We start from the raw sequence: 24,841 nt of genomic DNA, 5'->3' as shown, positions 1-24,841 counted from the left end.
GCAGCATTCGTGATTCTTGAGCTTCTGCAGCTCCAAGAACAGGAACTGACTTCACCTCGAGCTACAATTTTCTTGGAAAACAATGTGGGTAAATTCCAGCATAAAAGAGACAGAGAAATACCTGCCAAGTGTTCAGTGTGCTGCTCCCTCCACACGATTTATCATTTGCTCTCCTTACAGTTTAAGCAACCGGCAGATTTCTACTAAGTCCCTGAATTGGCTAGAAACTGGAAAACATCAGCCACACCATCTGGGTCCAATACAAATGAGGCAGAAACCAGAATTTTCAAAATGCCAGAGTCCCAGCCTTCCAAGTGTTCAGTCACTTGTATCTTCTCCAGTGTCGCTTTGGTGAAGTTGATTTTTTTTCCCACAAAAACCCTTATTTTTCACCACTGACTGTTGATATTTCACTACTGAATGTTTTTCCCACAGCCATGTAGCTTGGGTGAACCTCAAGCATAAGGGATGACAAGTCCAAACCTGTGGGACCTTAGAGAGGTCTCTGGTCTACAAGAGCTGGTGGAGAATTTCCTCACTGCTTCTGTGATATGTGGAAGAGGCTAGCTTGTTCAAAACAATGATTCCCAAAAGCTCTCACTGAACTACATGCAAAGTTTGGCTGGAAATCTGTCACAGCTTCTTCCAGTGCATTGCCTCACAGATGCTGGCTGGCATGGCTTTCCCTGCTTCCAGAGCAGCCCCACAATGTTCCATGCCCTCCTGTGGGAAATCACAAGTTTCTGCTCGGTTTGTGGCAAAACCCCAACTGCCACAGTGTTTGGAAGCCTGATATTAGAAGAGCTGTGTAGCAAGGTGTCTGGGAGACTTGCAAAACCCAGATCAAGCTGGCTTCCCCTCCCATCCCCTTCCCATCTAGAAGGCTGAATATCTTTTGGGTTAAGCTGGGGTTGCAAGGTCCCTCACTCATTTGTTGTTCCTCATGTCATCAGGACTCCCAGCTCCTGACAATACCAGTAGGCTGCCCTAAAAAAACAAAACAACAACAAAATCCCAAACCTCAATATATGCTTTATTTTTCCTGAAAAGTTAGGAAATATTCAGAATTTTAGAATTTTATGATGAACAGGAACTTTTGAATTCTGACTAACACTGGATCCAATAAAAAACTGTTCAGCCCATTCACTCCATCAGCAACATTTAGAGGAGGGAGGGGAACATCATCCCTCCCTGTTGTATTTCACTAATTGGTTTGATCTGTTTCCCCCATGTTCCCTATGTTGATGGTTTACCCCTAGCATTTGTATCCCCCCCTTTGCTCCCTTATAAGTCCACACTCCTCCTCCCTTTCCACACCTTCCCTGCCTGTCATCTAAACCCTTCCCATCACTCCCAAATCCTCCCTGTCTGTCACTGTTATCTCTGCCCCTCTATCCAGAATGTTCACTGTTTATCAACCCTACTTCGAGGCTCTATTGGATGCAAGAATACAGTCCCTCCTACCCTGTGCATCGGTTGGTTCCCAAGCTTTGTTCTCCTCCCTTTACTCCTCCCATGGTTGTACCCCATTAGTTGTTGGTTTGTATCCACCCCTACCACACCCTTAGTTTACAATCCCCTCGCTCCTGTGTTCAGTGCTCTTCGCCCTTGGATTCCCTTAGACAATAAACCTTGTGGCTTTATCCCAGGAGAAAAGCCTCCTCTCGTCTTTTGCCTCTGTCCCAGAGGGCACTAAGGAAGCAGGAGCTTGTGAGCCTTGGCTCCTAAGGTTTGGTGTCTCCTAAGGCTTTGCTGAGGGAATGCTGTTCCCCACTCCTGCCGTCACACAGGGTCTGGAGCTAGCCAGAGTGACCCCAGCAAAGTGTGACAACACCTTCCAGAGACCAGGGCTAAGGCAACAGATATCCTGGCCATCCATAGCTTTGGACCTAAAATTACAACTAAAAGAGAAGAGACAAAGAGAGAGAGAACACTATCCTCATGGGTAAAAGAAAAAAATTCATTTGATTGAGAAGGCTGAGTGTCTGAAGCTTGAGAGAAACTCATTGCCTTTCGGTAAGAAAACCCTAACAGTGTCCAAAACTGAATTTTTAAACATAATTTTAAATGTAATGGATTTCATAATGCAAAGTAATGAACTTCTCTAACACAGGCTTGGAGTTTTTTTCACTAAAGATTGAATCCCTGGCAAATGTTTTGTTTCACTCTTCCCAAGGCCATATTTGTTTGCAGCAAGATGAGAATTAACTTGAGAGGTAGCAGCCCACAAACTTTGCACAGAGTGATCTTTAAATAGGATTCTGAGAATTCACAGAGGACTGGAATGAAACACCACAAAACACTTACCTTGAAAAGCTCTAGTTTCTTAAATCAGTTTCTCCAGAGTACATTTACAGTAGCTGTCACCAAAGATAGCTTATTGCTGATGAGCCTCAAATGAGCACTTCAAGTCCATGAAACAGAAGGTGCATAAGCAATCACATTAGTGCTATCTAACCAAGCTAAATAGCATAAGACAACTTCAATTTGCATGCTGACAAGAGCTAAATTGCAGGGTTCACCTGTAGCAAAAATAAATCATACAGTGATCATTGCTTTTTCTTTTCTTATACTAGCATCTATCAAGTGCACCATAAAAATTCTGGTCGCCTAAAGAAAAGTACATTCCAAAGCCAAATGTCATCATTATTTCAAATTACTGTGAATTATAACACAGAAAGCAATATTTGGTAGCCTCTAGCAAAACAGTAGCCTTTCCACAGTCCTCTGTATGAAACAGTAATAGGATTTATAAAACATAATACATTTTTGCAATGTCACAGGCATTCAGATACTTGGAAAAAAAATCCCTGATAACAGATGGAATGTTTTTTTGACATTAATAAATGCATTTTTTTTTACACATGGTAGTGAATGAGAAAAGTGTTAGCTTAATAAATAGTGATGCTCATGGGTACTGAGTAGTTTCAGTTGGCTTTTTTTCTGTCAAATATTCTGTCTTTATGATATTAACACAAATTAGAAATGGCTGGTACTTTCACTCTGTACCTTTCTGTACTCTCTGGTATTACATGTCAGGATGTTTAGCTGTATAATATAGCACTACTGGCACAGAAGTAACATTACAACCTATATAAATAGTAATTTTTATGCAGCTACTCCAAGGATCTCTAAAAAAACCCCAATGTCCATGGCACTGCAAGCTCCAGCCATAGCACTACACCCTTTCCAGAAAGGAATCGATCTCCTTGGGAGAAATGTAAGAAATAAACTGTCTGCATGCTGAATTGTCTCTCTCTTGCCACAGGATGTGTATCGCAGCTGGTTTATTTAATCTTCTGGGATTTTTAAAAATTATTTTCCCAGAAAAAAAAATGGATCTTATTGTGTCATCTTGAAATTTCAGCTTTATGTAGAGTGGCTATATCTTCAACCTCATTATAGTTAGCAAACATCAGAAAAAGTATCTGTAAACCTCTAAAATTTGCTACTAGTTTCCATATAAAGTTTTTCACACTTTTTGACTTTTCTTCATTTAATCACAATGTCATCTCTTTTGTACTCTTTGGCTGATCCTTATGAATAACCTGAACCTCATTCTGCTAGTCTTGTAGTCACAGCAATTTCAGGTAACAATGGACTCCAGAATGCCTAGGGAGAAAAATCAGATAAAATATAAGAACATGTTTTATTTCATTTTCCTAATTTGCATAAAATCATTGGGGTTTTTTTTTTTGGACACTTTAAAGGCTAGTATTACCATGGCTTAATTAAAATAATTTCATGAATTTGAAGCAATTGTACTGTTACATTATTTCATGTTGCATAATCAAAGAGCTTTCTACTGAAATCACCCACTTGATTTTAGTATGATGAGCCCCATGGCAAAACAGAAGCTGAAGTGCAACCTCCCACTTCCCTCCCCCTTCCAGAGGAAAATTAAAGAGAATTAAAAGTCCCTAACAAAGATTCTGGTGGAAAGAAGAGGGTGCATCAAAATTTGCAATTCAATCATTTTTATTGCACGATTTCACATTTCAGCTAGGAGTTAATTATTTCATGAAGTGGTATTGGGTGTTCCTTGTTATCCATTCCAGTATTTAGGTGCAATGGAGATAGAAAACCTACCATGACATAAGAAGAAACCACGTAATGACGACGAGATGTATTTGGCAAACCTTCCATAGCTGTAATCAAGACTATGAACACTGAGTGTTCCAGCTAGAACCGCAGCATTCATTCTAACATTGTTAGTTCAAATTTTTCTGTGCCAGATTCACAGTATGTCAACAGATATTAGGGTAATGAAGATTCATGCAGCAAAATCAAAGGTATGCATCAAGAATTTCCTGTGATCAGATATTAGAAGTTATAGCCTTATATCTTTTCACCTTCAGCAGCAGTGAAACAAAAAAGGCAGGCAATTACCAACCCTTTTCTGTCTCCTATAACCACAGCTGAGGCCTCACATACACTGCATTAAGCTCCTTTTTAAAATTAATGAAGACTAATTAAGGAAAATAAGCCTCCACAAGAAAAAAAAAAAAAAAGAAAGAAGTTTCTTTTGTAAAGACGGCTCTAGTAACTACCACAAAATGCCACTCCACTGAAGAAAGCCAATAACTAACTGTAATATGAACTGATAAATGTTGTCTCTTTCCAAGCACATCAGATAAGTGAATCAAATGCTACTTTTAACTTTTATTTTCCATAAGGTTATTATTAATAAAAATGTTATGAAACTTCTGGACAATCTGAGCTAAGTAAAATCACATCATGGAGGGGTAGAAAAAAATCATTAATAAAGATTTAAAGAAACCATTACAGATTTATCTGGCTATGTCCCATCTGGGTATTATAAGGTTCAAATTTTGAAATTTGGAGTGAATAGAGAGGAATAAAAAGAAATACTTTTTTTTTTTTTTTTCCTGTAGGTATATTGAAGAATTTTTTTCTGAAAAATACCAGTTATGGCATAAACCAAACCTTAGAAATATTCATCCAGCTGCTAGAAGTTGCCTCTACAAAAAAAATGTGTCAAGTAATAAGTAGTTTCTCTTCAGGAACACTGAGCCAGTGGACTGCATATTAATATATATAAATTTATACCAATATGCATTTATAAATGTATAACTGTCAGACAAATACCAATATATTAATACATATATGTGGGAAGACATATAGTGTTAAAGGCCATCTTGCCCCCCATATATTGCAAATGTGTTAATTATCAAAGAGTGTGAACAGCCTTGCCCTCACAGCTATGGGTGATCAAAGAGTGAATTAGCTGATAGAGGAGTCAGTTGGAGTCTGTTGGCTGTGCTGTGAGGAGGAAGGGACGGGAGGTTGTGTGAGGGACAGAAAGGGTAAGATGGCTGTGCTAGGGACAGGAAGGTGAGAGCTGGAAATGCAGAAGGAAGGTAGAAGAAGTAGAGAAAGAGCCAGAGCTGTGTGGAGCTACTCATGGGATTGCAACACAGAAAAGGTATGAAAGACTTTTTGATAACAAGGTTCTGATGCTTGGAGGCCCCTGAAGTTTTTAAAGAAGCACTCTTGAGTGTTGTGGCCATCTCAATGACAACAACAGGTATATAAATAATATGAAAATGGAGCACCTCTCCTATGAAGAAAGGCTGAGAAAGTTAGGGTTCTCCAGCCTGGAGAAGAGAAGGTTGTGTGGAGACTCCATAGCAACCTTCCAGTATCTGAAGGAGGCCTACAAGGAAGCCAGAGAGGGACCCTTCATCAGGAACTGTAGTGATAGGACAAGGAGTAATGTGTGCAAATTGAAAGAGAAGAAATTTAGGTTAGACTTACAGAAGAATTTTTTTTTTTTTTTGCTGTGAGGGTCATAAGGTACAGGAACAGGTTGCTGAGGGAGGCTGTAGATGCCCCATCCCTGGGAGCACTCAAAGCCAGGTTGGAAAAAGCCTTGAGCAGCCTGGTCTAGGGGAAGTGGAGTTGGAAGTAGAGGATCTTTTAGTTATCTTCCCACCCAAACTATGCTACAATTCTATGATTAAGGCTATTTCCCCTTGTTCTATCACTCCATGTCCTTGTGAAAAGTTCTACTCCAGCTATCTTTGCCCTTTTTAAAAATAGCTGTGGTGTTTCCCTTATTCCTAGTCACTGGAGAATTTGCTTGAGAGTCATAGCTTTTCAAATATGATGGATAATGGCTGGGTAACTACATCATCCAATTCTCTCTGGCCTCTAACATGCATCTGATTGGGTCCTGTGGACTTGTATATGTTGAAGCTCCTCAGGAGGTTTTAAATCCAGTGACAGTCATGCCCACTGCATGGGAGAATTAACGTCTCTTGTCTTTTTCAGGGCTATGTGAAGACACTTGCTGATTATGTGTTGGAGGCAGATGGAAATTGAATATTTGCAATCAGTTTTCAATGCTACAATTTTAAAAATTAAAAAACTTGTTTTCTGCTGCATAATGGAGCAGAAACTGGATCTTAACTGGGGAATTATACAACTGCTTGCTACAAACCAGTTTGAATTAAGTCCACCTGTCCAACAGTTTGAATTGCAGCCAAACTGAGAAAGCCAAAGCATTTGATAGAAGTAGCAAAGCAATTCTTGGTAAATAAAAAGTCCTTTGGAACAAAAAACATTGTGTAACAGTCTGGATGAAATGTACCATAAATGGATGGAGTTTAATGATTTTTTAATATATTAGAGTAGGAGGATTGTGCATGATAGAGAAGTTGCTGAGGAAAAAAATTATGAGAGTAAACTACTGTGTTACTGAAGTCTGGCTGTATAAGCAGAAATGTCTTCTACTGCTCTGTCTGCTGACTGGGCCCATTCATGACATGTGGGCATTTGGCCTGGTCTTGCAGAAGCTTAAGAATTCAAGTCTATGTGAAATTTCTATTTCATTTTTATCACAAAATAGTGTGGATAAAGTAGAAAACAATTTTTATAACCTTTAATGGTGTCCTAAAATTTTCTAAGGATTTTTGGGTTAAAGAGAAGTAAAATAGAGCAGAACATGAAGCAAGCAGAGCTAAACTTCTTTAATTTTAGTGACCACTCTGGCCTTTATACAATCACAGATTTCTCCGGTGAGGATAGATTGTTTTGTTATCTCTCTAAGGCCTGCCTTTGATTTTTAAAAATACATCAGATTGTCAGTAAATTTCCTATAAATTGAAATTGATTAAAAGGTCCCACAACACGAGACAATACTCAGAAGAGATACAAGAAAGCAAGTTTCATTTCTATCTTAAGCACCCAAAAATCTGGGTGTAAGATCAAAAGATGTATATAATGAAAAAAAAATTACTGAAACCTTGAAGAAGCCAGCCAACTACATCAGATTCCATTCTGATGGAATCAGAACTGCCTATAGTATGCCACAATCTAACATCTCATTCTGTCTCTCCTGACCTGAAAGACTGGAATTACATGTGGAGTATAAAGTCATCGACTGAAGGAATTCCATGGGCTTTGTAGGGGTGATCCATAGACTAGAGGAATGATATCTGTGTGTACATATCAAAAGACAAAAAAGGTGAAAGTGCATAGGAAAGTGTAGGATCTGGCATGACATAAGTGCTGTGGAAAAGGGGGTCAATACTGTTCTACTTTCAGATGGGATGGAGTTAAGGTGAAAGTTGAGATACCCATTTTATTAGACATAAGCAGAGAGATGACTTGAATAATTAGGTTTAGTCCTGTCATGGACAACAGGTAGTGTTAAAGTGCACATGTACTTCCTAATAGCTCCTACTGCCACTGCCCAAGGCATAACACTGGGCCAGATCTCTAGTCTTGCTTAGTAAGTATTTTTTTTTTTCTTAGAACTGTTTAATTTTTCATTGCTGACTGCAACATGAAGTTTGGAAAAGTGCTAATGAAATCTGCCGGTAAAACACAGCTGTATGCCAATGCAGAATAAGAATGGACTAATAAATAAAAAGATATGAATAACCTCAAGGATAGCAATACAAGAAGAATCATCAAAATTATTAACACAAGGATGAAAACTCAGTAATATTTTGCTAAGGATTTTTTCTTTAAACGATGTGTTGATACCAGGAAAGAGCAAAGTAATGTAAAGTCTCAAAAAGATACAGCCATGGAAATGTAGGTGTCACTATAGTAGAAATATCTTCAGTGGAACTGGAAACACCTTAATATCATCATAGATGTACTTCTCAGGAATGTTTTTTGACATTTCACACACTTACGTTCAAGAAACCCTCATCCAGACTGGACTGGTTTCAAGGAATGGGTTATTAAGGTACTCAAAGAAGCATAGCTGGTTTTAAGAGAGGAGGCCAAATTACCTCTAAACCTCAGTCAGAGAATATGATGCAGTCATAGTGCTGTGTGGAAATACCAGCTTTAAGCTAGCACGCATGGGTACTGTCAACAGTCCAACAGCAAAAATAAATAGTTCAACTTGGGCTAAACTACTGTCAAGAAAGATTTGTATACTGTTATGACTGAAACACACGTAGTTTGTATTAGTGTATAGTACTTACTTAATCTTTTTCTCCCTTTTACATCAAGGGTGAGATGAACCCAATGCCTCATTGCTGGTGTGTGCCTTTCATTATCTCCAACTGATGAATTCTCATGATCAAGATTTGGTGTGCTTGAACAATAATCCATTTTCTCTTTAAAAAATTGTAAATTACATGGTACAAATGAATATTTCCAACAATTATAACTTCAATGTGCATTTAAAATCAGAGGACTAAAGATGGCAAATTTGTATTCGTTCCCATCCACTCTGTGCATAAACATTTTATTTTAAAAATATTCTGTTGCTCTAAAGCAAAGAAAACAGAATAATTCCTTCTTATTTACTGCAAATTCTGATATCTCATTGGGATCCCTGCTCAATATCTCTCCAGATACATTGTGACCTTATTGTAGTATGAGCATCATTGATCAAGAGACAGAAAACTATCAAATCTCTGTTAATGTGGGAAAACAGCTGCAGAGCACATCTGTACAGAAGACAGACCTTATGGGCAATCTTTTTTTACATAGAAATAGTAATATTTCTGGAGGAAAAATAAATTTCTTGTTCCGTAAAATTAAACTGCAGAGAGAAATCCTACAATTAAAAAAATAAGGTTTTTAAGTAAAAATTCACCATCTGTCATCTAATAGCTCTTTTCTGCTACAGTATCTGCAAGGTGAAGGGCTTTAAGATCTTTCAGATCAGCGCCTGACTTGCTCCAGAGAGTGGAATGGTGCAGGACACACTGCAATCTTTGGATCATACCACAGATGGAAGAGATTAATACAGGCAATAAGCCAACCTAAAATGAAAATAAATGTCAATGTGCCGTCTTTAAGGGAAACCAAGTGTACATGTATATGCATAAGTATAGATATAACATTTTCCTCTTGCATATGTGTTAGTGACTCAATCACTTCCAGTGTACAACCCCTCAAAAACCCCCCATAATCAATCAAACCACCACTACCAAAAAGCAAAGACAGTTTAAAAAGTAATTCAAGTGGGTTTTCTTTGAAAAGAAATGTGGTGAAGTCAGCTTCTGCTTTTAAGCTATGAGGGCTACAAGGACCATGACCTCTTTCTGTGAGGAAATTATATTTAATTTGGAGAATTTGCCAACTGTAGCATTTTGAATTCCTTTATATGGATTATCCTTGTGATATAGTTATCTGTACCATAATAGAGGATAAGATTCTCATTTACAACTAAGCATCTTTATGCTGCTAAAAGAACCTTTCCCTTTTACTCTAAGATCTTTCTATTGGTGCCTTAGAGGAGTAAAGAAATTCAGGTGAAACTAGATCAGTATCAGGTTTTTGTACACATGGAGAACAGAGGTATATGAGGGGAAGCTCAGACATGCAGATTAAAGGAAAGTTAACTAAAGCAAAGCCTAACGTTTTTACTCTGTGACTGCTGAATGAAAAACTACAAGATAAATGATTTTTTTGTTCGGTTTATGTTATTGAAAAAGAAATAGAGCTATAATATATATTTATTCTTCTGGTCTGCATGGAATTTGAATAAACATGTGCATTTCTGAATTATACAGGCCCTAAAAATAAACTGAAAGACAAAGTCATTAATTGAGCTAGGAGAGAAGAATAAGAGACTGGGATTCAGGCCTTTGGGACTCATTAGTCTCTGTTTCTGTATCAAACATCTTGGGAAAAGGAAAGTATCTTTGGATAACATTTCACAAACTAATTTGGTCTTTGGGCTGTGCATTTCACCCAGCTGAGTAAATATTATTTGCAGCCAACTGAGTTTGCCGTTACATTAGCTACAGTGAAATTGCTGATTTGGAGCACTTAAAGTGGGAAGGTCAATAACAACAGGAAGAATTAACAGGCATGTGGCTTGTATAAAGTTCCACAGAATTTAGCCTCTCCTTATTGGCAGTAACTCCTGGTTAGAACCCAGAATCTGCTAAAGCAAGTCAATTCTTGCCTTGGGTTGCTGTGACAACCTTAACACAGCTGATGCAAACAACCTGAAATTGTATCTAAGAATACAATACAACTGTAACTCCCAACCAGACTTAAGGGTACAGGGAAGAAAAAAGAGAATTAAAGAAGAGGGGGGATTCTATGGGATTTATTGTCTTTTTCTACTTGAATCTATCAGACTTTTGAACAACAAAATATAGAATCTATCTTGGTTTTGGTTTATTCATTTTTTTTGTATTGCAAGCTTAAGATCATCATTATCCTGGAAGATTATGTCTACATTTAACCATTAAAATATTGAACTGGTAGACTGGTGAACTCCACACTTGGTTTGAATTCTCAGCTTAGCTACAGCGCAATTTGGATTCTTTTTAGGCAATAATAAATACATTTGCTTCCTGAGGAAATTAAATCTTATCAAGGAAGAGAAGTGAAGCAGAGAAGAAAAAAAGATAGTCCAAATTCAAGCGAGCTATTTGTGCAGATCAAGAAGAGGGGAAATACTCCTGAGGCATCCTTGTTCCATAGTTTACACCCAGTTATCGTTGACTCCAGAAGGAAAACTATAAGAACTCATAGGACTGAAATTACTCCCCCGTAGTCACATAGCTTCCACATAGTGCTGAAGAAAGTTGAGGGTGTATATATTAATTATTAAAATCACTGTTCAGTCCAAAAGCAAGAAAAATGAGAAGAAGGGGCACTTCTAATATATATTCAATTATTGTTTTTATTGAAGGATAATTATACACAGATATCTAAGAGTACTGCAGCAAATCAGACAAATTCTTAATAGATAAACAATTTTTTTAGTAATACTAACATTTCTGGAAAAAAAATACAAGAAAAAAAACATTGGAGACAGAGTCTGTGTATCATGAAAAAGCACAAATAGAGAGAGATTGTCTTAAAAATATTCATTAAACTGTTTTTTCATAAATTACCTTTCAGAACAACTTTGGTATTTGGAAAGTCTGCTCTTCAGAGAATCTAAACTCACAAAATTGACTTTGAGCAGCTGGAGACCTCATGAATTGATACTTAGCCCGCCCCCCCCCCCCCCCCCCCCCCATTTTTTTCATTTGCAGTGTTCACTTTCATTGAAGATGGATTAAAACCAGGAGGAAGCTGCAAGAATCATTTCAAATGTCCTGAGCAGGTCTGTTTCCCATTTTCACAGGTCTGCCTTCCATCCCATTGCTCCTTTGCACACACCACACACAGAAATACACTTCTGACTTAAAGAGCTAAACACTGAGATCATCATCAAAAGAACTGCTTTAAAAAGAACATTACTGAAGAAAAACTAATATTACACATTTGCACCAGAAACTTAAGCCTAAAATTACACTCCTCTCACTAGAGAACAGAAAATTTATGATTCATCTTGTGTCTAATAAAAACCAGCAAATTCTGAACCAGATAAAAGCCAGCAAATTCTGAACCAGATTCCTTAACCCTTCTTCATAAGGGCTTATTTCATATGGTTTCAGTTAATAAAGGCAGAATCACAAAAACACACAAGCCCAGATACGCTCACACATTGATATTGCACAATAATGTGGAACTAGTGATGCAGACTGGGATAAATAAGGTATATTAAAGGGACCACATGAATTAGCAAGATTAGCTCTGCTTATGAGAGACACCATGACATATTTCATACAAAGTGCATAGAGAGTACTAGATTCATTTTGCAAACATATGATCTCCAGAAATCTGTACTGAATCCCTTCAGTCTCCTTGTGGCAATTTCCCATAATAATAGGGACTTACAGATTTGCAGAAGCACTGACATGATAATAAGCTCTATTTCAATGAATCGCAGTTTTGCTCAGTTAAAAAAAGTTTGTAAAAAAAATCAAAACCCAGATATAATCTCAAGCTATATTCCAATTTTGTTTTTTTTAAAAAAAAGCACTTAAGGAAAATACTTTCAATTTCCAATATCACAGAAGGCAAAAGCCAAAAGAAATTTTTAAGGGGATCATTAAAAGCATTTTTAGAAGCAGTTTCATAATGAATGCATTTCAAAGAAAGAAAAATGTATTTTTTCTTTATAAAAGAAAGCATATTTTTTGCACATATCCACATGCAAAATTTTTGTGGCAGTCACAAAGTCCATCCTGGAAGAACAATTAAAGTTACACAGTTTCATTTGATCTTGAGATGTTTTGTCAGACACCTGTTGATGATCTCACCATGGACCATGTAATTCTCTTTGTTCATCATTTTTAGAAGACTGGGTATTAAACATTCTCTTCTTCTATTCCTCCTCAAGATTTCTGTGTTGGCTGCAGATATGAGAGAGAAGAATTGGTAAGGAAGGAGCTGTGAGAGAAGTTACTCCTGTTTCGGCTCATTATGATTTAAATATTGTCCAGGGGCTAGTAGTAAAAGCAAAGGAAGTCTCCTCCATCTCCTCCACTGTGGAAGTAATATTTATACCTCAGTCATTTGCAGATAGACTATTAATATTGAGGGAGTATTGATTCATAGAAGTACTCTGTCTTCAAAGGGCAAATCTACTCAACGCCTTGGTTCGGCAAGGTGCTCAGACAGATGCCTGGCTTAAATGCATGGGTGAGCGAATTACTTAAAATTATCAGCCAATAGCAGCAGTTGACTGAGGACTGAGGCAAGGCTCTGATAACCTACAGATTACAACTGTGACCACCCATCCTGTTGCTAACACAAAAACATTGGAAGCATTGAAAACAAAAACAACCCAGTCAACAGATAGCTTAAGTGATTTGCTCTAGGTGCCTGCTTATTCAGCCTTGTGGAAGTCTAGAAGATAAGGGGGCTAATGTTGTCTGTCTCAAACAGTGGTAGCTGGAAAGCTGTGGAGACAACCAAGCATTGTTGGTAATAGTCTGTGAGAAAGAACAGGATGTGGCTGGAGAAGGGGGCCATAAGGAGGTGGGGCAGCACTTCTGTGGGATAAACATCCCTTTCTTCTAGCTCTTGGAGATAAACACAACACAGTGCAGCACGTTGAATGCAGGAATAAGATCAAGAAACCAGCAGAGACTGTTAGCCAAAGGCTGACCCAGTAGGGAAGGATCAAGATCCTTGAGGACCCCTGAAGCCCTCTGACCCATTTCCAGAAGGGTCTAGAAAAACAAACTACACATGATAAATAATTTCCATAGGAAGTGAGAAAGTTATCTTCCAGGTAGGGAAATATTAACTATGAAAAGGGTACCCTTACCAAGCCTGGGTGGTGCTGCCAGGACCCTGAATCCCTTCAGCTGAATCAACACTGGAGCCAGGACTGGTGATCCTCCTCTCCTTTTCTTCTCTTTCTGTTTCGGTCTCTCTATAATTTTCCCTCTCTTCCTTTTCACCCTACTCCTTATAATACTAGGAACTAACTTATACCCATTTCCATGCCAAGTGTATAATTTACTAATAAAACCTTTTTAGTTTCTTTCGTTGACCTTTTGACATATGTAGTTCCATCCTCACCCCATTTTCAGGGATAGTAACACAAAAGATGACACACTCTGAAGGCTGCATTCAGAAAATAGGGACTGATGTTTGGGTTAAATTCATACCTCTAATGGTAAAATAAGCACTGCGGATTTAGATAAACTATTCTGATTATTAGAAAGGTACTTACTGTTAAATATTGACAGTAGAGGCCTTCATATGCTGTTCTTCTAAAGCATCTGCTAATCTTACAGCTAAAGCCTAATCAAAGATCTGACTGAAATACCTTCTGACCTTATAAGCTCTTTCCGGAATTATAAATTATTTTATGTGAAACACAGATATTTGACTGCACCCTTTTGAAGCAGTGATCCAGATAAAGCTGTATGAACACCAGTATATGTCACCCAAAAATGCACAGACCTCTCACTTACTGGATGTATGGCAGAGCTTGAGCACTTTGATCTTCCAAGGGGGCTGAAATGCAGCTGAGGATTTTCTTGGAAGCAAATACTTGTGAGGTGAAAGAAGAAAACATATAACTTAAGATTATAGGGATTATTCTTTGTTTCCATTTTTTCTTAATTTTTTTTCATTTGTTTCTTTCTTGATGTTACACTTCTAATATATTTATTTCTTAAGACAAATAAGTGAATAGCCAATATGTAAAACAATTGAAACAGCAATAAATTACTGCTGAGATTTTAAGAATGGCCTATACAGATTCCAAAGGCAGTTTCAAAGAAGAAATCCTGTCGAGGTATATTACCCATGCAGACAGCTCCTCTTGTTTCACATGAAATAGTGTTTCTTAATTTCTCTATCGTCTGGTTAGGAGTGCTTTTTAATTTCATCTGCTATTTGATACAAGGAAGCATGATGCTTGAATAAATAAAAGAAAGATTCAAAAAATTAAGTCCTCATAAGGTTTTATTCATCATTCATTTATATTTAACAAAAAAAAAAAAATTACCCATCTAAATTATGCACGCATACAAAGTTTAGATTAATCCTTTTTTTTTTTTTTTTTTCCTTACTGCAAGCACTATAAGCAGTATAAATCATGAATAATTTTATTCCAAGGAGTTTTCCCACCTAACTCACTTGGGCTGCTCTGCTGCAAACAGGCACAAATAGATGTCAGACTTGCAGAGTTGGAAGATAAATATGTAACTGAGTTAGAGAAATGGATAACTATTTAAGCATTAAAGATTAGGAATTGCTCAATAAAATGTTAAGTGAGAAAATGTTGACCCATCAAATATGAAATTGCTTCATTAATGGAGAAGATTTCTCAATCTGATGCAAAGGAAGACTTTCATGTGGCGAGCCTATCACCAAAGAGATGCTCACTTCTGAGCAATCAGAGCACTTACCTGGGCCACAAGCATTTGATGCTTGCATCTCTTCTCAGCCTGATTTAAACTAAGAAGCATTAGCTGGACCAAGTCCTCCAGCTGAACTTGCTAGAGGTTTCATACACTCTCAAAGCTATCTATGCTTACTCCTGCACAAAATGTGAAACTGCAGATCTCAAAATGGATCCTGGGCTACACATGATTACTACTGATTCTGATTCCATATGCTGTAATTTCCTGAGATTTGCACTACTCTCTGAGAAAATTTGAATTTACTCTCTGAGAAAGCACAGTTGCCTCTTTCCACCTTCTTGGGGACTGTTTATGGCAGGATGCAGCTCCACAACACATTTTTCTTTCAGTAGTAAAGCCATCTGAAGTGATTCCTCAGCCCTGGCTACATTTTCCAGAGTTTGCCAACTTTCTTTCCCAAGTTTACTCTTTTCTTTATTTTTGAGGCCATACCAAAGAACAGACTTGTGAAGCAATTTCCTTAAAACAAATCCTCCCCAGAGAAGGGATCTCTTACTCTGAGACTGAAGCTATCATATTCCTCAGACTCCATTAATTTTCTAGTTAAAAAAAGTGCTAGTTGTGTGAAGTCACATAAGGACTCCATCATCTCCTTCAAAGATCATTTCATCATTTTATGCTGTTTACTGCACTATGTATTGATAAGTAAAATATTTCAGGTTTTATATGTACATAAAGAGTGGGGTTTTATATGCACATATAGGTTTTATTTAGATATAACCGCACTGAGTAGGAATTTACTTGGACCCTGAGCAGTGCCTGAATCTTGATTAATATGGTCTTTTCCTTTTTTAACAGAATAACTACCACCTCCCACAGGTGCCAGAGAGGAGTCAAAGCAATTCTGTTAAGAGAACTTAGTCTATTAAATGGAAATCCTGGTGTTATCTGTAAAAGTTCCTACTGACCCTCTACTTTATTTTGGATAGAATTGAAGAAGTTTGCCACCTTATTATTACTTTCTAAGTCACAATGCCATGTACCTATATTGATTTCTGGATATTCACTATATTGTTTGGAACTTGCTTTTTTTTTTAAATCAGGCAAGTATGGAAATTCAACAGTAGTTGGTCTTCCATAAAAGCAACAGTTATATTTTCTCTCCTCGAGCATATTTTTCCTTTGTGCTTAATATAAAACAGTAACAAATCACATTAGTAATTTTCTAGAATTTTCAAGATGACAAAGAAAAAGTCAAGACTTCAGCAAGTTTCAAATTTTCACGACAGCATTTTATATGGGAGCCATAAAGGTTGTTGTATGTTTCAGAGGAAATACATAAATATGCCTTGTTTGAAGTCAGCATGTAATTTTCTCATCATGTTAGTCCACTGTTAATCTTTTCTGAGAGCAGCAGTCACAATTACAACTTGTTTTGATATGCTGAACAAGATAAATTATTTAGAGTTCTTTGGATTAAAAGTTATTTCCATTTTCTCCTAAGTAATTCAAAACAAAATAAGTTACAGAATTTATTAATACTTGGAGAGAAATGCCTTAATTAGCACAATGGGGAAAATGATACATTTAATCAGGTTCTATTCCTAGGAAGGAAGTAAATACAGTAAATTAATTGAAGTGTTATGTTCCACTGAATATATTCTTAAATCCTTCCCTTTTAGTTGTACACTGAATGTTTTTTTTACTCTAAAAAAGAGATTCAATAACCACTTTGCCTTACTCAAGTGAGGCAAGACCATTTCCTCTGTTAGTAAGACAACCAGAAAAGTGACAAATTTTGGGCAGCACTTCCAATAAAAATGGAAATGAACAGGAAAGTCCAGAGCTGTTCAACAATAGAAATCAAAGTCTAGAAAAGAAGGAAAGAATGATAGAGATGAGTTTATTTATAAGACCAATAAAACTCTAACTGGCTTCAAATATATGAATATCTCAAAAAACATAATGTATATAAAAGGCTGTTTCAAAGAATAAAGCAATTTTTTTCTCCCTATTTATCTTGCCTAGAAGAAGATGTAATGGTCTAAGATTGCAAAAGCAAACTTGTCTTAAATACTAAACAAAAAGGGACAGATGGGAACTGAAGTAGATCAACTAACGTGGTCATTGCACTTTTCTAGAGGTGTCTTCAGGGCCAATCAACATCTGTCAAGCATGATGATGAAGTCATTGAGCCTGCTGTAAGGAAAGGACCAACAGGCTGTATGGTATTTCAAAGTCTTCACAAATCCTAGTCTTTTAATTGCTTTATATTATCTACGTGGCAAAATCTAGATAACTTGGATTTATCAGCAATAGTAAAGACATGGCGGTAGGATTTTACCAAAGCTTGTAGCTTTACAGCACGTGCTGCATGACCTACCTAGTCCCTTTTCCAGCTGCCAGAACATGTTCCTGCTGTCAGAACATGTTCCTGCTGTGTCTTCTAACTTTAGTCACAGTTACAGATTTAAGCCTTTTCAGGTTACAATTGCTCTTCACATTCTGTGAAGGACAGCCCAAACTGTTATTCCTATCAAAAGTATTTTGTTTTAATCTTACACTTACCAGCTCCAGAGGTACAATTTGCAAATTAGGGGTATGAGTATACTACTGGCACCCTAAGAAAAACATCCTGTCAGTGGTAATTCTCAAGAAATAACTTCCACAGACAAGAACTGTCATAAAGTCAGTATTTCTGGCTTGTTTACCTTTTCCAGCTCCTCACAGTTCCTAAAGTAAAAAAAAAAAAAAAATTCACACACACACCAAAAAAAACCAAAAACCAAAAAAAAAAAAAAAAAAAAAAAAAAAAAAAAAAAACCCACCAAAAAAAAAATGGATCCCCACAGTCTCAGCTATACCCACATTTTCCCCCTTATTGTTGCCATTAAGAATAGCCTTTCATCTCACTCTGCCATATTCCATGGCTTCTCAGTACTCCACTTAAACAGGAGGGATTGCACCCAAACTTTGCCTAGCTTAAAAGATACTTAATGTGTGGTAGGCATACACTTAATATGTTTTTCAACCTAAATTAGGTCAAAATAATCTCTTTTGACCCACATTGATGACTTGGGGCGTGGGGAAGGGAAACAAGTGGAGAGAAGGGAGAGTGTCCCCAGATCAAACCAGACTAAATCTGGTCTGTCTCCTCTAGGAATAGACTATGGCCAGTGGTTTCCAGGATGAGAGTTAAAATTATAAGATAAGAAATATAAGAGGTAGGAAACATAATGGAAGAAATCACCTCCATTATTTCTTAAAATTAAAAACTAAGTTAAATCCGCTTCTACTAGTTGAAGCAGCTCTCAAAAACAAAGATTCTGGATGACAAACCTAATTAAGGAGTAGTACATTAGTCTAAGTTAGAGGCAAAGTTTACAATCTTTTTCTAATTTCTTTTTTTTTTATTATTTCCCTAAGGAAAGTCCTTAACAAAGAGATTGACTTGCCTTAAACTGTTATTTTCCAAATTTAAGAAAGTCACAAGGACCATTTGTCTTTCCTTGGCAGGGTGCATATATATATATATATATATATATATATATTCTAGAAGTATTACAGTATTTACACAGACAATAGTATTAAGAAAAAAGCAATGAAACCGCTTTGTCCACTTGTCAAAAAAGAAAATATAGAGAATGGAAGGGAACCACAGTGGGAGAAAAAGAGTCCTGGTGTTAAAATAGTAGGGAAATCTTCTTGCTTAAGTGTGAATCAAGTTTTTTAAAGACCAAAAGGAATTATTAGATTTTGCAGTATGTGGAGAAGCTCCCAGAAAGTTCACATTTGTGGGCCTGGAGCCAGGCAGGATGATAAAGAGACAGGAGCAGGTTAGGCTCATGTCCAGCTTGCTCATGTAGCTATCATTTAATTACTAAACTTTTTGGGATTATGGGGCTTATTTATATCACTGGATTAAATGAGACTAAATATGATTAAAATCCAGCCCTTTTTCTGTGCAAGACTGTTTTTGAAAATTATTTTGGAAAACTTTACAAGTAAACCCTTCTCTAGAGAACTCTATAGTTTCCTGCAGAAATTCTACCGTTTCCTGCAGGAGCTCTCACAAAATGACAACAGCCGTCGGGGTTTAAAACACTGCACTGCACACATCCAGATTTGCTCTGAGCAGAACAAGATATGACAAGGCTCCAAATAGCCAGTGTCCTTTTCACACGCTGGGCTTCAACCAATGAGTTTTCATGGAAATTATCCAGCACAAACATAGTTTTCTGTTGCCATAGTAGATACTGAGCCTCTATCTCAGCTGCAAACAAAGGCTGGGAAAACAAATCAAGCCCTATTATAATGTTTATTCTCTGATGCAAACAGAAAAAATACCCTAATGTGTTTATACACACACGTCTAGCCTGGCATATTTTGGCATTTGTCAGGGTTTTTTTCTTTTCTGTGTATCAGTTTGGGTTTTTTCCAATGACTTTCACTGCCTATGGCAAAGGTTCAGTAAACATACAGGAGTGAGTTGCCTTTTATGTTAATAGACAGTTTTCATTGTGCAATAAACTGATGAGTTCTTGTAATCTAACTAAACATTTTGGTGTTTGAAAATAGGTGAACTTCTGGAAAGTTCACATTTTAAGGAAAATAAATATTTCTTGATTTTACCACTTGTGGTTTAGGAATAGACTCCCCATTTCAGTTCCCCCACTGAGACTCTCCCAAACGAGGTGCTGCTCACTCACTCCCTCAATGCTCCTGGGATGGACTTGAGAATTGTAGGCACAAAAGAGAAAATCACAGGCTGAGATCAGAACAATTTAGTGGAAACAGCAACTAGATAAGGAAAAAAAGCAGTAACAGCAACAGTATTAGTAACAAAAGGTATAAGACAAAGAAAGTATTTACATGGAAAGTAAATCAATACTGGAGTGTTTTGTGTTCCACAATGAGAGTCCTACTCCTGTCCTTTACAAGTGACATGAGATGGTATCAATTAACATTAGGGTCTGACCATGCCCACTTCCCAGCTACCATAAAATATTAATCCTTTCCTGGCCGAAACTTGGACTCTGCTATGTCTCCATATTGAGTAACATTGACTGATGCAGCACCTGTAGGGAAGCAGGACCCATTATGCAGCATTTTAATGACACATAAACCGGTTCCTACTGCTTTTAAGAAAAGTGTTTTAGCAGGTCTGGGACTGTGTCCAGGCTACCAAGGGTTAACACATGTTCTGAAATCACTGGATTAGCTGATGGTTTCACTGTATTGCAATAGTTTTGTGTGCCTTGTCACACACACACACACACACCTCTACCCATAGGAAAGTAGCTAACCACAGGAATGAATAGGAAAGTTTACCATCTTTCCCTAACTCCAATATTTAAGTTTGGTGCAGCACATGTGATTTTTTTTTCCTTAAAATGTGAACTTTCCAAAAGTGTATCCTTCAGATGCAAGGACTAGCATCTCCAAACTATTCATTTAATTTGTCCTCCCACTCTCACGGCTCCTTGCTCTGCCTGCATGATGCAGGAACAAAAGAACAGAATATATGAGAGATGATATGCACAGTACCTTCTTGGAACAAAAACATTACTCATCTCCTCTGGACTGCTTAGAGATAAAGAGGAGGAAAACAGTGGCTTTCATCCCTGTTCTGGACTCATTTGAACTTTTACCCATGGTTTGGAAGGGAAGTGAGGTAGGTTCTACAAAAACCACCATCAATATATATTAGCAGTTAAACCAAATTTCACTCCTCCTCTGGAGCTGCCATTTTTATGTAGCATGCAACTCTCTGCCTTATCACATAGCATTTTATAAAGGCAACATTATTGGTCAGCACAAGGTGCACAGAGGACTTTTTTGTATTTCTTGGTGCTCGTTGCCCCAAAGAAACCCCACTGCTGAAGGCAGTAAAGAACAAAAGGCATGAGACAAAAGCTGAGTCTTTCATTATAGCAGATAAGTTAAAGAGCAATTCTGATATTGCTCCAATAGCAGAGCAGGTCAAATACATCAGGCTCAAAAAGCTTTCGCTCAAAAATTTTTTCAGGTGGATCCAAAGATAGTCTCAATAGCCAAGTAGTCAGACCACTTCTTTGGTGTTTACAGACTGAACGTCTGCGCTTGAGGACCTGGAAACCACACCTCACATCTCAGAAGAGAGATTGGTCTACACAGAGAGAAATGGGTGCACTCAGTGTCTTCCAGAACAAGACCTGTTCTGTGTCCTCTTCACCAACACAGCAATGCTCCCTTTCTGGTCTGGTGGGGAGTGCAGGTAGTACACAGCACCAGATTCTTTGATATGGGAGTTTTTGAATAGTTACACCAGGCTGAAAAATGCAAAGAAAATAAATTAATTGAAAGACTTACAACCTGACTTCAGACAAAGGGCTATGAAGGGTGGAATTGTCTTCAGTGTGAGAGCCACTCAGTCCCTGTGCCTCAGCGCTCTGGCCCCAGGCTGAACACCCTGGCTGTAGGATGCAAGGGGAGGCAGCAGCTGCTGCTGTTTTTCTCCACATATCTGTAGACACATATCTGTTGTTAAAGAGAAAACATTTTTTCCCTTTACAGTCTGTTATAAATAAGATGGACCAAATTCGATAAATCAAAATTTGGAATTTTATTGAGAGACAAAATAACAGTCTCGGACAGCCACAATTAAAAGGACAGCATCGAGCCTGGGGTTGCCGCTGGGTGAACAATGGTAACACACTCTGCCAGTCTGTTATCCCCAAGTTCACATTTTTGGTTTGCAGCAGTCTCTTTTTATACACTGGATCACGGAGAGAGGCTTGGGATTTCGACGGTCCTTCCTCCGAGGCAGCTTCATTAATCATGCAGGTCTCAGTTCTGAGAGTCTGAATGGATTGGCGGAGGAGGACAATGCTGTTAATGGTTGGGTCCAGGTGTGGTGTGGAGATGTTAATTCCTGACGGGGACGATCTAGATATTGATCTGAGGTAATCATCTGGTTCTCTGGGCTATCATCTCCGTTTTCCGTCGCCTTTTGTTCCTTTTCAAGGATTCCCGGCAGCGGCATTTTCTCGTTCCCCTTTCTGGTAATTCCAATCATGTTTTCCTCGTGTCCCTCCCATGCCTTTTCGGGCTAGAGAAATTCCTTTCTTTTGTTGATCCACCTTCCCCTGAGTTAATTCACAATATGCTAGTTTGAACAAAACTTAACTTATAACATGCTAGTTTATACAAAACTTATATTTATATGGCTTGTATTACATTTTATATCCTATTAACACGAATTAACTTTAGAACATATATCACAAGTCCCTTCCTCTGGACAGAAATCCTGAAGAAGTTCAAACGTGATTGGAGCCAAGTCTCTCCCCTTTGTCCCCTCAGTCGGGCTGCCAAAGGGAGAAAAGTACAAATATTTACTCTGCTTTTGTTTTATGCCCTGCCATCCCCTTCAGCCTGAGCAACGTTCACAGAGCAGTATCCAATACCAAGAGCACCAGGCTTTGTTGTTTTCCCAACTATGCTGAAATGCTGTCTGTCCAGACAAGAATAAGATCTAACGTGATCCTAAATAGCAGCAGAAGCACTTGCTTCTTTCTCACTGAAGGTATCCTTAAAGGCTTTATAAATATCCTGCTTTGTACATAAAGTTGAGATATTTCTCTGTCCATAAATTTATGATCTATGTCACCAGAAGAGAGCAGAGTCTAGCAGTAGAAGAAGGAAGAACAAAACAACTGTGTTCAAAGTATCTACAGCTTTGCTGGTTGTTTCTGTTCATTCACTAAAGAGCTCAAAGAGTTAAGAACTATGTAACAAATCAAGCCATGACACTTCCAAAAAAATTTTAGATTTTTCAGAAGTTTAAAGAGTAAAAACAAATAATATTGTGCAAGATAAGAGAAAAAAATAGGAAAAGTTCTCAGATTTTCACATGCTTAAGGGCATAAAAATTTGCAGAATACATGTAAGATCCAACAGCAAAACAACACAATCAAAAAGCTCTCAAAAGACATTATCATACACAGTAAATAGATCATATTTTGCACTAACTTGCAAGTAAATTACCACTTTGCTTAACTTTAGAATTTCAGTTTTTCTGAAAGCATAAAGGTTTTATCAATACATTCAAATACATTTTAAAATGCTGAGGTTTATACAATTAGATAAAATCACATACCTTTTTTCAGCATCTTAATTTTTGCAAAGATAGTTCCAAAGTTTTTCTTTTAAAAAGTCTTTAAGATTTGGCTCTTCTATCTTCTATAGAAGTAAAAGGTAGCTCAGAGACATCAATGCAGCTAACAAATCATGGTGAGTCAGCTGACTTGGAGAGGAAAAGGCTTATCTATATCAGAAAATTTTTACACTTTTCAAACTTTTTCCTATCCCAAACTGAAATGCAGGGGTGGAATCCACCAATATTTTATGACTGAACCCTTCACTTCAAAAATGTGCTTTGGATTCGTCAAATTGCTTTCTTTCTTTCTTTCTTTCTTTCTTTTTTTTTAAATTTTTGGCCTGATTCAATTTTATAAGAAGAGTACCTTCTGACATCAAACCCCTGGAATTTGAGAAATCCCTGAGAACTTTTTTCTGTCTTGACTTTTCCTCAAATCGGTTTTCAAAAAGATGGCATTGCATTATCATTATGTTATTCTGCTACTAAATGTCTCCTGGGACAAGGCTTTGGAATATACTAGGGACCTATTCTCATGGAATCTATGTTATTACACCTGGGTGAATGTCATCCTTTTTGATCCTCTCCATCTTACCTGTTAAAATAGAGAATTTCTCTTGTTATATAATTTCTCATCATGCATTTCTAGAAGTGCACTAATAAGTAATTTGAATAATTTGATCACACCAGAAGTGGGAATAAGGAAGTTTTCTGGGGCCACTTTATAAATTTGTTAAAATGAGATGCTCTAATGAGCATAATGAAAAATTAAATATTAAAAAAAAATTAAATAAATACACTGAGGATATTATCTTTATCCATCAAACTGTGAGCATGCTGGGTCAATAAAGCACTGAATAATAGCATAAGCTCTCAACAGGAAAAATAATGCAACTCTAAAGGATTTTCCAGTCTGGAGGATACATTACTATTTTATGGTAATTCTTATAAACACAGGGAGCTGGCAAATATATTTTCAGAAGTATATTCATGGACCTTGTCATCAAGCCTTTTTCCACACAGTACAAATCAGTAAATCTTGAAAAGGTTAAACCATAAGGATGAAATGTGTAACTTGGAGACGCATGTATACATCTCTCCTGTAAACCCTGCTCTGAGCTTTCAGGACTTACACCCTACTCCAAAATAAATTTTATGTGATATGATCATAAATATCAAAGAGTGCACTCTTGGATGCGTGTTCTCAACAGCTGACACTTAGAATTATTGGTTTTGAGGTAATTTTCATATTATTTTATTCCGGTTATTAATGAATACCAACTACAACACCGAAAACTGGATAAAATTTACAAAAATGAGAAGTGGAGTAGCCATGTTGGTTGGGTAATTCACAACTGACCATGATTGGAAATTATTCAACAGGAAAAGGATGGTGATCTTCCTCCTTCCTTCCTTCACTCTGATATCTGGAGTAGAGGCTTTCAGTTTGGCTGTCAAAAGAGCTCAGAGGGCTCAAACTGCTCAATTGAGCACAGGCACAAGGGGTACTGGGTGGACACAACCACTTGCACCA

The 24,841-nt window shown here is 37.4% G+C and overlaps 1 long non-coding RNA gene across 1 annotated transcript; it reads right to left on the bottom strand.

The window, feature by feature from the left end:
• Window positions 1-884: 884 nt before the first annotated feature.
• On the bottom strand, window positions 885-4,314 carry LOC120752224 (uncharacterized). The gene is made up of 3 exons (XR_005700641.2): window positions 4,090-4,314; window positions 2,308-3,612; window positions 885-987 (listed from the first exon to the last, which is right to left on the bottom strand). It is a non-coding gene; the product is annotated as an uncharacterized LOC120752224 (long non-coding RNA).
• Between the last annotated feature and the right edge of the window lie 20,527 nt (window positions 4,315-24,841).

This window comes from Hirundo rustica, chromosome 4 (assembly GCF_015227805.2).
Source record: "Hirundo rustica isolate bHirRus1 chromosome 4, bHirRus1.pri.v3, whole genome shotgun sequence".
NCBI classification, from domain to species: Eukaryota; Metazoa; Chordata; class Aves; order Passeriformes; family Hirundinidae; genus Hirundo; species Hirundo rustica.
The sequence above is the reverse complement of the archived record's forward strand: the minus strand, read 5'-3'. Positions and strand labels throughout refer to the sequence as shown.